This window comes from Diceros bicornis, chromosome 11, assembly GCF_020826845.1.
Source record: "Diceros bicornis minor isolate mBicDic1 chromosome 11, mDicBic1.mat.cur, whole genome shotgun sequence".
NCBI lineage: Eukaryota > Metazoa > Chordata > Mammalia > Perissodactyla > Rhinocerotidae > Diceros > Diceros bicornis.
This window is the reverse complement of record NC_080750.1, coordinates 34,777,554-34,788,301: the sequence shown is the minus strand read 5'-3', so window position 1 is coordinate 34,788,301 and position 10,748 is coordinate 34,777,554. Positions and strand designations below refer to the sequence as shown.

The 10,748-nt window shown below is 36.8% G+C and overlaps 1 non-coding gene across 1 annotated transcript; it reads left to right on the top strand.

The window, feature by feature from the left end:
• Nucleotides 1–10,462: 10,462 nt before the first annotated feature.
• Nucleotides 10,463–10,526, top strand: LOC131411635 (U7 small nuclear RNA). The gene has a single exon (XR_009221617.1). It is a non-coding gene; the product is annotated as a U7 small nuclear RNA (small nuclear RNA).
• Nucleotides 10,527–10,748: the final 222 nt, after the last annotated feature.

Here is a 10,748-nt window from a genome sequence, read left to right as displayed (position 1 = left end):
CGCCGGCCCAGGTTCGCCCCGCCTCGCGCTCGCCGCGACGCGCAGGCGCAGTGCCCACTCCCGGGCGCGTGGGGCCTGAGGAGCGGCCGGGGGCCTGGCGGGCGCGCGGGGCGGGGCCAGTGTCCTGGCGGACGTGGCGGCGGGATTTAGGCGTTGGGGGGCGGGCGCGTGAGCCTGAAGGCCTGGGGGCTTGCGGCGGCGTGGGGTTGTCGGCGGAGCGCCAGGAAGCTGCCGGGGAGTGAAGAGGCGGAGGGCGGCTTGCGGCCTTTCGGGTGGTTGTTGCTTTTCTCCAGGTCCACGTTCGAACTTTCGCCTCTAAAGCTCGAGGGTAACCTTCGTCCTCTCCCGACCTTGGCGGTTCTCGAAGCCCGGGAGACGGAGCCAGAGCCCAGCCGCAGCCCCGCGCAGACCTCCTTCCTCCTCTCCCCGGAAGCTTAGAGGATGGGGCAGGGGGCGAGACATGGGGCGTCTGAGAAAGTGGGGACGTTAAGGAGCCTCAGACTCCGCAAAGCAGTTTCCAGCCTGTTGGAGTAAATGCTCGACGTTCAGCGGAAATAGAACTCAAGTGTTTAAGCCCTGGCGTGGTGTTTAATGGTTGAAGGACATGCAGTTTCTTCTCGTAAAAGTTAGACATTTGTATTCATTAATATTTCTTGCACCAAAGCAAGGACCCGTGCTCACCGCCCTCGGAAAGTCACTCGAGGGGGAAAGGCTGAAATAGAGATGAAAACGAACATGCTTAGCATTTGCTACCTCTTTGCGGGGCAGAATGGTAACTAATTTTTTGAAAACCTGTTAGATTGATAAGTAGTAAAACCAGAGTTTTACCTGAATTCTAGGATTTTTAGGGAAAACTGAAGATTCCCAAGTATTTGCTGTAATATAATAAAGACAGCATGCATAGGCAATAGCAAGGATCAAATTATGGCGAATAGAAGTGGTCATAGATAGGGACTGTATTATAATTAGTGTGGGGAGCCAAGACCCCAGTCCCCATATATGAGTTGCAAAATTGCATGCATTTGTGAGGGATTAGGCCTTCCTTGACTACTTGATATGGGTTGATTCTTATTGAATATAGAACAATAAAGCAAATTATTGGTGTTCCTTAGTGTCTTCATCATTATTATTTAGACTAAAAGACCACGCTTTTACTCCAGAGTAATTGTAGACCCGTGAATAGTCAAGTACAGAAAATGAAACAAGTCTAAATGAAGCAGAGTCTGATGGAAAGAACATGGAAGCAGTCAGACCTGGTTTCAAATCTCAGCTCCTGAACGCAATAAATAGAATAAGGATAGACCTTGGGAGAAGTTACTTCATTTCTTTAAGCCTGAGGTTGCTCATCTGTACAGTGTTTTTTGGTTTTTTGGTAAGTGTTAAATTTTATGCAAGTCCAGTTTGCATTACCTAAGGTAATGAGGAAGTTTGTTAATTTAAAAATGATTTTTAATCTTTACCTGGTTTTTGTTCTACGGACTCTTAAACATTTTAGTACATTTCACTTTTTTTTTTCTCTTTCAGATGTTCTCTAAACTGCATTCAACGGAACATTGGCCCTTTGCAAAATGTTAATAGGTCCTTCATGGTAAAAATTTCTAGCATCAATACTGGGGAAAACACAAACCTGTTGCTGTGAGGTTATTGGAAGTACACATATATAGAATTCTTGCCAAAAACATTTAGCCTCAATCTGTGAGGAAACAGATAAATTCAAAATGTGATTTGTTTGGACTTTTCAATATCGTCAGTATCATGAAGGCCAACACAGGGCCGCCCCGTGGCTTAGTGGTTAAGTGCGCTTGCTTCGCTGCTGGTGGCCCAGGTTCGGATCCTGGGCGCGCAATGACACACTGCTTCTCCAGCCATGCGGAGGCGGAGTCCCACATGCAGCAACTAGAAGGATGTGCAGCTATGACATACAACTATCTACTGGGGCTTTGGGGGAAAAAAAATAAAGAAAAATTAAAAAAAAAAAGAACATAAAAAGGAGTGATCTGCATTCAAGTCAACTGTGAACTGGATAGGAATATGAATTTTTAAAAAGATACAGGACGTTTTGTGAACAATGGAGAAAATTTGACCACGGAAGCATAATAGATATATTGTTGACTTAAATTTCTCAGGTATGATAATTATACTGTGGTTATTAGAAGAATGCTATCGTTCTTATATGTGGGCGAGTATTTAGGGGTGAGGTGATATCTAAAAACTTCTTTCAGGGCCGGCCCCATGGCTTAGCGGTTAAGTGTACGCACTCTGCTGCTGGCGGCCCGGGTTCGGATCCCAGGTGCGCATCGTCGCACAGCTTCTCTGGCCATGCTGAGGCCGCGTCCCACATGCAGCAACTGGAAGGATGTGCAGCTATGACATGCAACTATCTACTGGGGCTTTGGGGGAAATAAACAAATAAATAATTAAAAAAAAAAACTTACAGATAGTCAAGGCCAAAAAGAAGTGTGTGTAGAGAGAAAATATGGCATTATGTTAATTGTGGTTCTAGGTGAATAATACATGCATGTGTTCTTTCAACTTTTCTGTAGGATGGAAATTTTTCAAAATAAAAAATCGGGAAATAATTGTGGCAACTTTTCTAATAGAATATTGGTTATGGTTATTTATAAGAAAATACAAAATTCGTTTATATACTAGTTTTCTTATAATCTAACCTTAAGAACTAGTGTACCATGTGTAAGAACTATAGGAAATCACTTGAGAAATGACCTCTTTCTTAAAGGCATGATATTGAATCTGTACACTGAGGTCCATTTACCAACCAAAGTAATGTTCACGTGTGTCATCCTAATGGTCCCTGCTCTGCAATGTGTGTGTTGCATTAGAATTTTAACAACATTAATGAGTTATTGTAACATGTCGGTAGTTGTTTAAATGTTTGTTCATTCTTACAAGTATTTATTGAGTGACTCCTATGTGCCAGGAACTATGGTAGGTTCTGGAGATACAGCTGTCATCAAACAGGTAAAGCTGCTCACACAGAGCTTACATTTGGGGAGCAAGAAAGGACACAGCGTAAACAAATACATATCAAATGATGATAAGTGCTGTGTAGAATAATAAACTAGGGTTTAGGGGTTCAGGAGTACTAGGTAAGGGTGGGCGTATACTATTTTATATAGGGTGAACAGAGAAGGCCTCACTGAGAAGGTGACTTTTGAGCAGAGACATGAACAAAGTGAGGGAGTGAGTTGTGGATTATCTAAGGGAAGCACATACTGAGAAGAGGAGGCAGCATGCTTGGCGTGTTTAAAGAACAGCAAGGAGACCAGAGTGAATGGATGATAGTAAGCAAGAGGGAGAGTCATAGGAGGTGAGGTCAGAGAGGGAGCCAAGGCCAGATTATGTACTATGCTTTCAGAGGTGTTTTAGCTTCCTTTCTTAGGAGAGTTATCATCTGGGAACTGCTTGCTGTAGTGCTAGAACATAGTAACTGCCAGCTAATAGTATTATTGTATTTGTTTTCTATTGCTGTGGTAAAAAATTTACCACAAACAGTGGTTTAAAAGAACACAAATTTATTATTTTACAGTTCTGTAGGTCTGAAGTCCAACACAGGTCTCACTGGGGTAAAATCAAGATGTCAGGTGACTGCATTCCTTTCTAGAGACTCTAGAGGAATCGGTTGCTTTGCCTTTTCCTTCTAGAGGCTGCTTACATTCCTTGGCTTGTGGCCTGCTTCTATCTTCAAAGCCAGTAACATTGCTCAAGATTCTCTGCTTTAAGGATTCCTGTGATTAAATTGGGCCCACCCAGGTAATCCAGGATAATCTCCTTATCTCAATGCTCTTAACCTTAATCACATCTGCAGAGTCTCCTTTTCTTCTTAAGGTAACCTGTTCATAGATTCTGGTGATTAGGGTGTGGACATCTTTGGGAGGGGCAATTTTGCCTACCACAGTCTGCCCTCTAGCCCCCAAAGATTCATGACTGTTCACATGCTAAATCCATTCACCCCTTCCCAAGTCCCCCAATTCTCCTCACATTACAGCATCAAATCTCATCATCTAAATCTCATTTAGGTATAGGTGAGGCTCTGAGTATAATGCATCCTGTGGCAAAAGCAATTTCCATCTGTAGACCTGTGAAACCAGAAAACAAGTTCTCTGCTCCCAAAATACAGGGGTGGAGGAGGCACAAGATAGCAGTTGTAGCCATTCTCATTCAAAAAAGGAGAAAATGGAAGGGAAAAGGAGTCACCAGTCCCAAACAATTTCAAAATCCCATCAGGCAGTCTCCATTAAGTTTCAAGGCCTAGGAACAAATCCTCTGTGGCTCTTGGTTCTGCTCTCTGGGCTCACGGCTCCACCCTCTGGACGCTGGAAATTAGGGCACAGACGTCTTTGAGGGCTGTTATGCCTATCACAATCATTATCATTAGATTTAGTATTATTTCTTACTAATCTTCAGTTAGTAGTAGTTCTTTAGATCTTAAGTTTCTCCATTACCCAGTCAAGTGGTTAATTACCTTCGCACAAGTATATTGTCAGTACCTGAGGAGCTCACCATTTTAAGGAACTTTATTGTACATCATTTCCGGGTAAATGTAAATATGCCATCTAATTTCTCTTAGATGGAAAAGAATACACACCCATTTTTATATACAGATCAAATTTTCTTTATATGCAGTTCATTTATTATAAAATTATTGATTTCTTTCAGGCCCAAAGTTACCTGTATTGTTTCATTTTATGGGATAGGCAGAGTTTTATAACTTCTAAGGTCATCTCTCTAGCCGTTTAAGCACACTGGAAACCCATTTCTGTCTCCCAGCAGGTGGCAGCAAATCAATACTCGATAAGGTGCAATAAAATCATTGTAATTTTCTTATCCTGGTAAACGTTCTGGATGTTGCAGACTGACTCCTCTTAGCTAGAAGAGCAAAAAGAATATTGCTGCCAGATTGTAGAAATTTATATCAATTTATCAACTGGTTGGTAAAGTGTATTTAATTTATGTGACTAAATTTTACTATATAGTTGTATTAATATTGTTCTTCATTGCTTGTCTCTCACAGAAGCAAAAGTCCATTTGTAGGCAGTTTTGTTGGAATAATACTCAATAATGCTCATATGTTATCCCCATAGATAAACAATACTGTCCCAGCCATTAATTGGCTAATATCCATCAACATAACATAGCATTTCAAAATTATGGGATATGGATAAAGTATTCTTAGAGGAAAGTTTTTAGCTTTTTCATTCTTTTATTAGGAAAGAAGAAAGTTAATCAGTGGTCCAAGTCAGGGTCAGCAAACTGATCTCCAGGTGAAATCTGGGCATAGCCTGCTTTTGTACACCCTACAAAACTCTTAACAAAATGAATCAAGAATTAAGAGACACATTACCAGTATCTGGAATGAAAGATCACTAAAGATCCTTCAGGCATTAAAACATTGGTTCTCAACCAAGGATGTTTTGTCCCCAAGGAACATTTGGCAATGTCTAGAGACATTTTTGGTTGTCACAGCTGGGGAGACTGTTATCAGCATCTAGTGGGTAGAGGACAGGGATCCTGCTAAACATTCTACAATGCACAGGACAGTCCCCCACAGCAATTTCCTGGCCCTAAATATCAATAGTACTGAGGTTGAAAAATTCTAATTAAAACCTTAAAAGGAGAATGTTTTTTGTTTTTGACCAAAACAAATTTTGGTCAATAAAATTTGATAACTTAGAAGAAATGAACAAATTCCTTGACAGACAAAACTTACCAAAACTGACTGAAGAAGAAATAGAAAATCTGAGTAGTTGTAGATCTATTACAGAATTTGAATTCATAATTAAAAACCACTTTATAAAGAAAATTCCAGGCCCCAATGATTTCACTGGTGAATTCTATCAACATTTAAAGAACACATAATGTCAATCTTATATAAACTCTTTGAGAAAATGGAGGAAGAGAGAATACTATCCAACTAATTTTATAATGACAACATAATACTGATAGAAATGGCTGACAAAGTCATTAGAAAAAAATCACAGACCAATATAACTTATGAATATAGATGCAAAATCCTATACAAAATACTAGCAAATTGAGCACAGCATAGCAATATAGAAAAAGTATAAAATATAATGGCCAGCTGGGATTTTTCTCAGAATGCCAGGTTTGCCCAACATTTAGTCAATCAAAGTGTAACTTACCACATTAATAAAATAAAAGAGAAAAAAGTCAAATGATCATCTCATTAAATTCAGAAAAAACATTTGACACAATTTATTGCCAAGTCATGATGAAAACAATCACAAAACTAAAAGAGAACTTCCTTAATTTTATAAAGGACATCTGTGAAACCAATAGCTACTATCATGTGTAGTGGTGAAACAGTCAATCCTAAATTTGGGAACAAGGTGAGAATGTCTGCTCTCACCATTTCTATTCAACTTTGTATCAGAGGTTCTAGATAGTGCAATAGGCAAAATTAATTAAAATAATAAAAGGTGTAAAGATTAGAAAGGAAGAGTACGGTGTCTATTCACAGTGGTCTGTGGAAAGTCTATTTTTTAAAAAATTAAAAAAAATTTAACTATTAGTAAAAAATATTAAACTAATTAATAGATTAATCTAGATTAATTAATTTTCTTTAGATTAATAGATTTTCCATGTAGAAAGTCTTTGAAATCTATTAGAGTTAATCATTGAAATTCGCGAGCTCACAGGATGAAAGATCAGTATATAAAAATCAATATTTCTGTATATTAGCAAGCAGCAATTACAAAATGAAAATTTTAAATATACCATTTATAATAGTATCATAAATACCTAGAAATAAATTTAATGAAAGACATACAAGAGCTGTACTCTGAAACTACAAAACATTGCTTAAATGAAAGAAGATGTAAATAAATGGAGAGGTACACCATATTTGTGCACAAAGAACATGTACCAAGAAAGACCACATTTTGGGCTGTAAAACAAGTCTCAGTTAATTATAAGGATTCAGATCATACAAAATATGTTCTCTGATCACAATGAAATTAAAATAGAAGTCAATAATAGATTTCTGGAAAATTCCCAAATCTTAGTAATCAAAGGCATAGATTTTTTAGAGCGCTGGCCTCAGAAGTTCAACTTGACACCGAAGACATTTTTCTCTGCACAGCCAGTTAATTCACATGGGAATTGATTATGGACATGTCAATATTGTATTCTAACCAACTGCGCTAACCTGGCACTGCCCCGGTACTGGGTGTGCTGGGAGCAACTGCAGACGGCTGTTATATTGCACTGAACAGAGTTACAGCGTATTTAAAATTCATGAAATCATTCCATTTCTTGCTTTCCTTCCCTCACAGTCTGAAAATACTGATGAAAAATCTGGGAACAAGACTGTGGGTGTAGTTGACAAAACAGAAAATCTGTTCTCGGACAGCTTTTGATGAATTTAATAAGTAGAAAGATAATGAGCATAGACTACATTTGCATAATGGCATAACAAAAATTCTTTGAGCGATGCTAACTGGGGAAGCTATAGTTTGGAAACTGAATGTAAGATTCTGGTTCTGGTAAGATTATCCATTCTATTTAACAATGATGCATGGTTTTAAAGGGGGGAAAACACCTCACCTGTTTTATTCTCACTGATTTTAAATACTTTTTTATCCTATTATTCTAATAAAATAATTAAAATTCATTTTCTAATAGAAAAATTTTCAACATCCGGATTTGCCTTAAGAGTATCTCTTTCAAGGATTTATAGAGGTATACATTTCTCTTTAATAGGATTGTCAAAAATCCTTTGAAAGGATTTTGGGCTATAAATAATTTTTAATATTAAAAAGTTTTTCTACCTTTGGAAAGGGTTTTAACTTATTCCTCTCATAATTATTTATTTTGACTGTCAATTATGGTTAATTTTACTACATAATTTTCAAATTTCTCTTTGTAAGTAGAATTGGGAAGACCCTTCTTTCCAGAAGTTTGCTTCCTTTTTTCTAAAAAAGCATTTTTATTTAAATGTTTTTTCAATATCTACCTTTTGCAGTTTTTATCTTCATGCTACTTCTGATCATTCTGAAAATAATTATACGATTTTGATATCATTTTCTAAAATCCCCAGGGGAAGTCTTCTTTTCTGATACTCTTTCTATTGTGAGTTTGAATGTAAATGGAAAACCAAATGTGACGGTTTGTTAACAGCTAGTTATAGCTGATATTATTGAATTATTTGATGGCCATTGTGCTATTACAGTATTAATTGTTCCTCTCAATATCCCTGTGAGATAGATGTTATTGGTATCCCCATACTTATGAGGAAACTAGAGCTCAAGGAGACTAACCAACGTGCCCAAGGTCACATCATAATAACTGGGAGAGCCAGGTTTCAGCTCATGTAATTGACTCCAGGGTCCACATACTTAATCACTGGTGTTTACTAGCTCCCATTTTGCTGTGCATTTACTAAAGTAAGAGGATTATTTCAGATCCCCCAACTTACTATGACCTCTCTAATTTCAGTGTTGTCTCTATGTAAGAAGTGATATAATGGCACCCTGTCTTACTATACGCAGCAGATTTTCCCATGTGATACACAGTTTTACCACATGATGGTGCCAACGAAATGAGAAGCCATGTGCTTCTAGTATTTGACATTAGGCTCAGACCTAAATAGAAACGCCAACAGAATGTAATTAAAGGTGTTAAAAAATAAGAATTTTTTTTTAAGCAGCCATAAAGTATTACAGTCTAGTGTGTCTTTTTAAAACACAAGGAATAAAAAGACCACAACTATAAAAAGGGTAAGAATAACTGACTCATAAAAGTTAAAAATAAAAAGATAAAAGATGAGCCTTTGTATTCATAAAGAAGTATGTGGGACAGATGTCAGAGACTTCCCATGGGAAGGAAAACACCAAAGGAAATGAATTAAATGAGAGCAGGTGACTTACAAAAAAAAAAAAGAGAGAGAGAGAAGAAAGAGACCAGCTGTATAGTGATGTAGCTCCAGGGTCAAATGGGTAAGTGTTCCAGTAAGATTCCATGGTGAGTGCAAATGGGTTAGCAAAAGCCAGTGACTAAAAGATTTTTTAGAACCTTTTAATAGACATCATTACCTCCTTTTAGAACCAGGATAAGCATTACTAATTTTTTTTCCGGCAATATCAAAGATATAATGTACTGTGGAAGGAAGAAGCATTGTTTTCCAGAAATTTATTGAAGCAGATCCTTACACACCCTGTTAATTGCAGTGATTCCAGTGACTCTCAAAATGTGGTCCCTGGACCATCAGCATCACTTGAAGTTGTTAGAAATGTGAATTCTTTGGCCCCATCCCAGACTTAGTGAAACAGAAACTCTGGGCATGAGGCCCTCCAGGTGCTTCTGATGGACGTGTAAGTTCGAAGTCCACTGTATTACTTAAGAAAAACAAGGAAAAGAAGAAAAGAAATCCATCGAAGCGTTATTAATAATACAAAGATATTGAAAATTATATTCTACCATTAAAGGAATATTAAATAAATAATAGAATGTTATCAAAGCATTTAAACATGATTCTGATGGATAGTTTTTAAAAATGGAAAATGCCTATGATATAATAGTGGAAAAGTCAGAATACAAAATTAATCTCACTTATGTAAAAATAATTCTAGAAAAAATAGAAGGAAACAAGCAAAACTAGTTAACAATGGTTGCGTTGGAGTGATGGGATTACATGTACCTTTTCTTTTCTGCTTCTTTATATTGCAGATGCTGTTTTCAAATTTTCTATGAGGAGCCAGTATACTCCTATAAAAAAATAAATCTTATCAATATAATGATTAAAGGAGAAGTAAAAAGAGAGAGTTTCCAAAATGAAAATACTATTTAGAGATTACATTCTTGCCCATTTTTTTCTAAATATATGGTTACTACCAAAAAATTGACACAGTGGTAGTCCAAAGCATAAAGAAAAAACCCAGTCTTTATGTTGCTTACTGGAGAGACAAGGCACAAAAAGCCCACAGCTGATATGTATTCAGTGTTGAAAGAGGTACAGAGAATAAAAATTTGACAGTGAGAGAAAATAATCTTGTTACAAATACTAACCACATGCTTTGCTCTTTTAAGTATCATTAGTTAGTGAAAATATTAAACTTTCTAAAGTAATGTAAAGGAAAATTTCTTCAACTTTAGAAAAGAATAGGTTTAGACGTGTTACCCCTAAGAAAGATTCTTATTTTATACCCATGTCATTTGAATTAATGACCTGACAAATCAAGTAGGAAAAAACCCCTCATCTGACTATAATTTTGAAGATTAATATCTATTTATCTATGTTTATATATATCTTGAATGTTAGACTCTATGTATGATTACTTCTTTTTGACAAGAATCTGTAAAATATATATTAAAATTGATAAATATATTAGGCTACAAAAAAACTCAGTAAATTTTTGAAAAATCTGGAACTGAACAGGCCATATTCTCTAAAAATAGTAAAATGCAATCAAACTTAATAATAAATGAGTGTTACAACTCTTTTAGAATTTGTCTAGCAGGTTTTCTTGTCCTCACAGGAAGACGCCCCACCCCCCCCAGGAAAAAAATAATAAATGATCAAACAAAGGGAAAAAAACCAATCATTTGGAAATTGAGGAGGGAAATTATTCCAAATAAGTCTTAGAATAAAAAGGAAATTAAAACTACAATTATAGATCCTTTAGAAAAAGAGCATGTAAAATAATAAAGCTAATGGGATGTATCCAAAGATAAAACTCAAAAACATATTTATTATTTCAATATTTTTATTA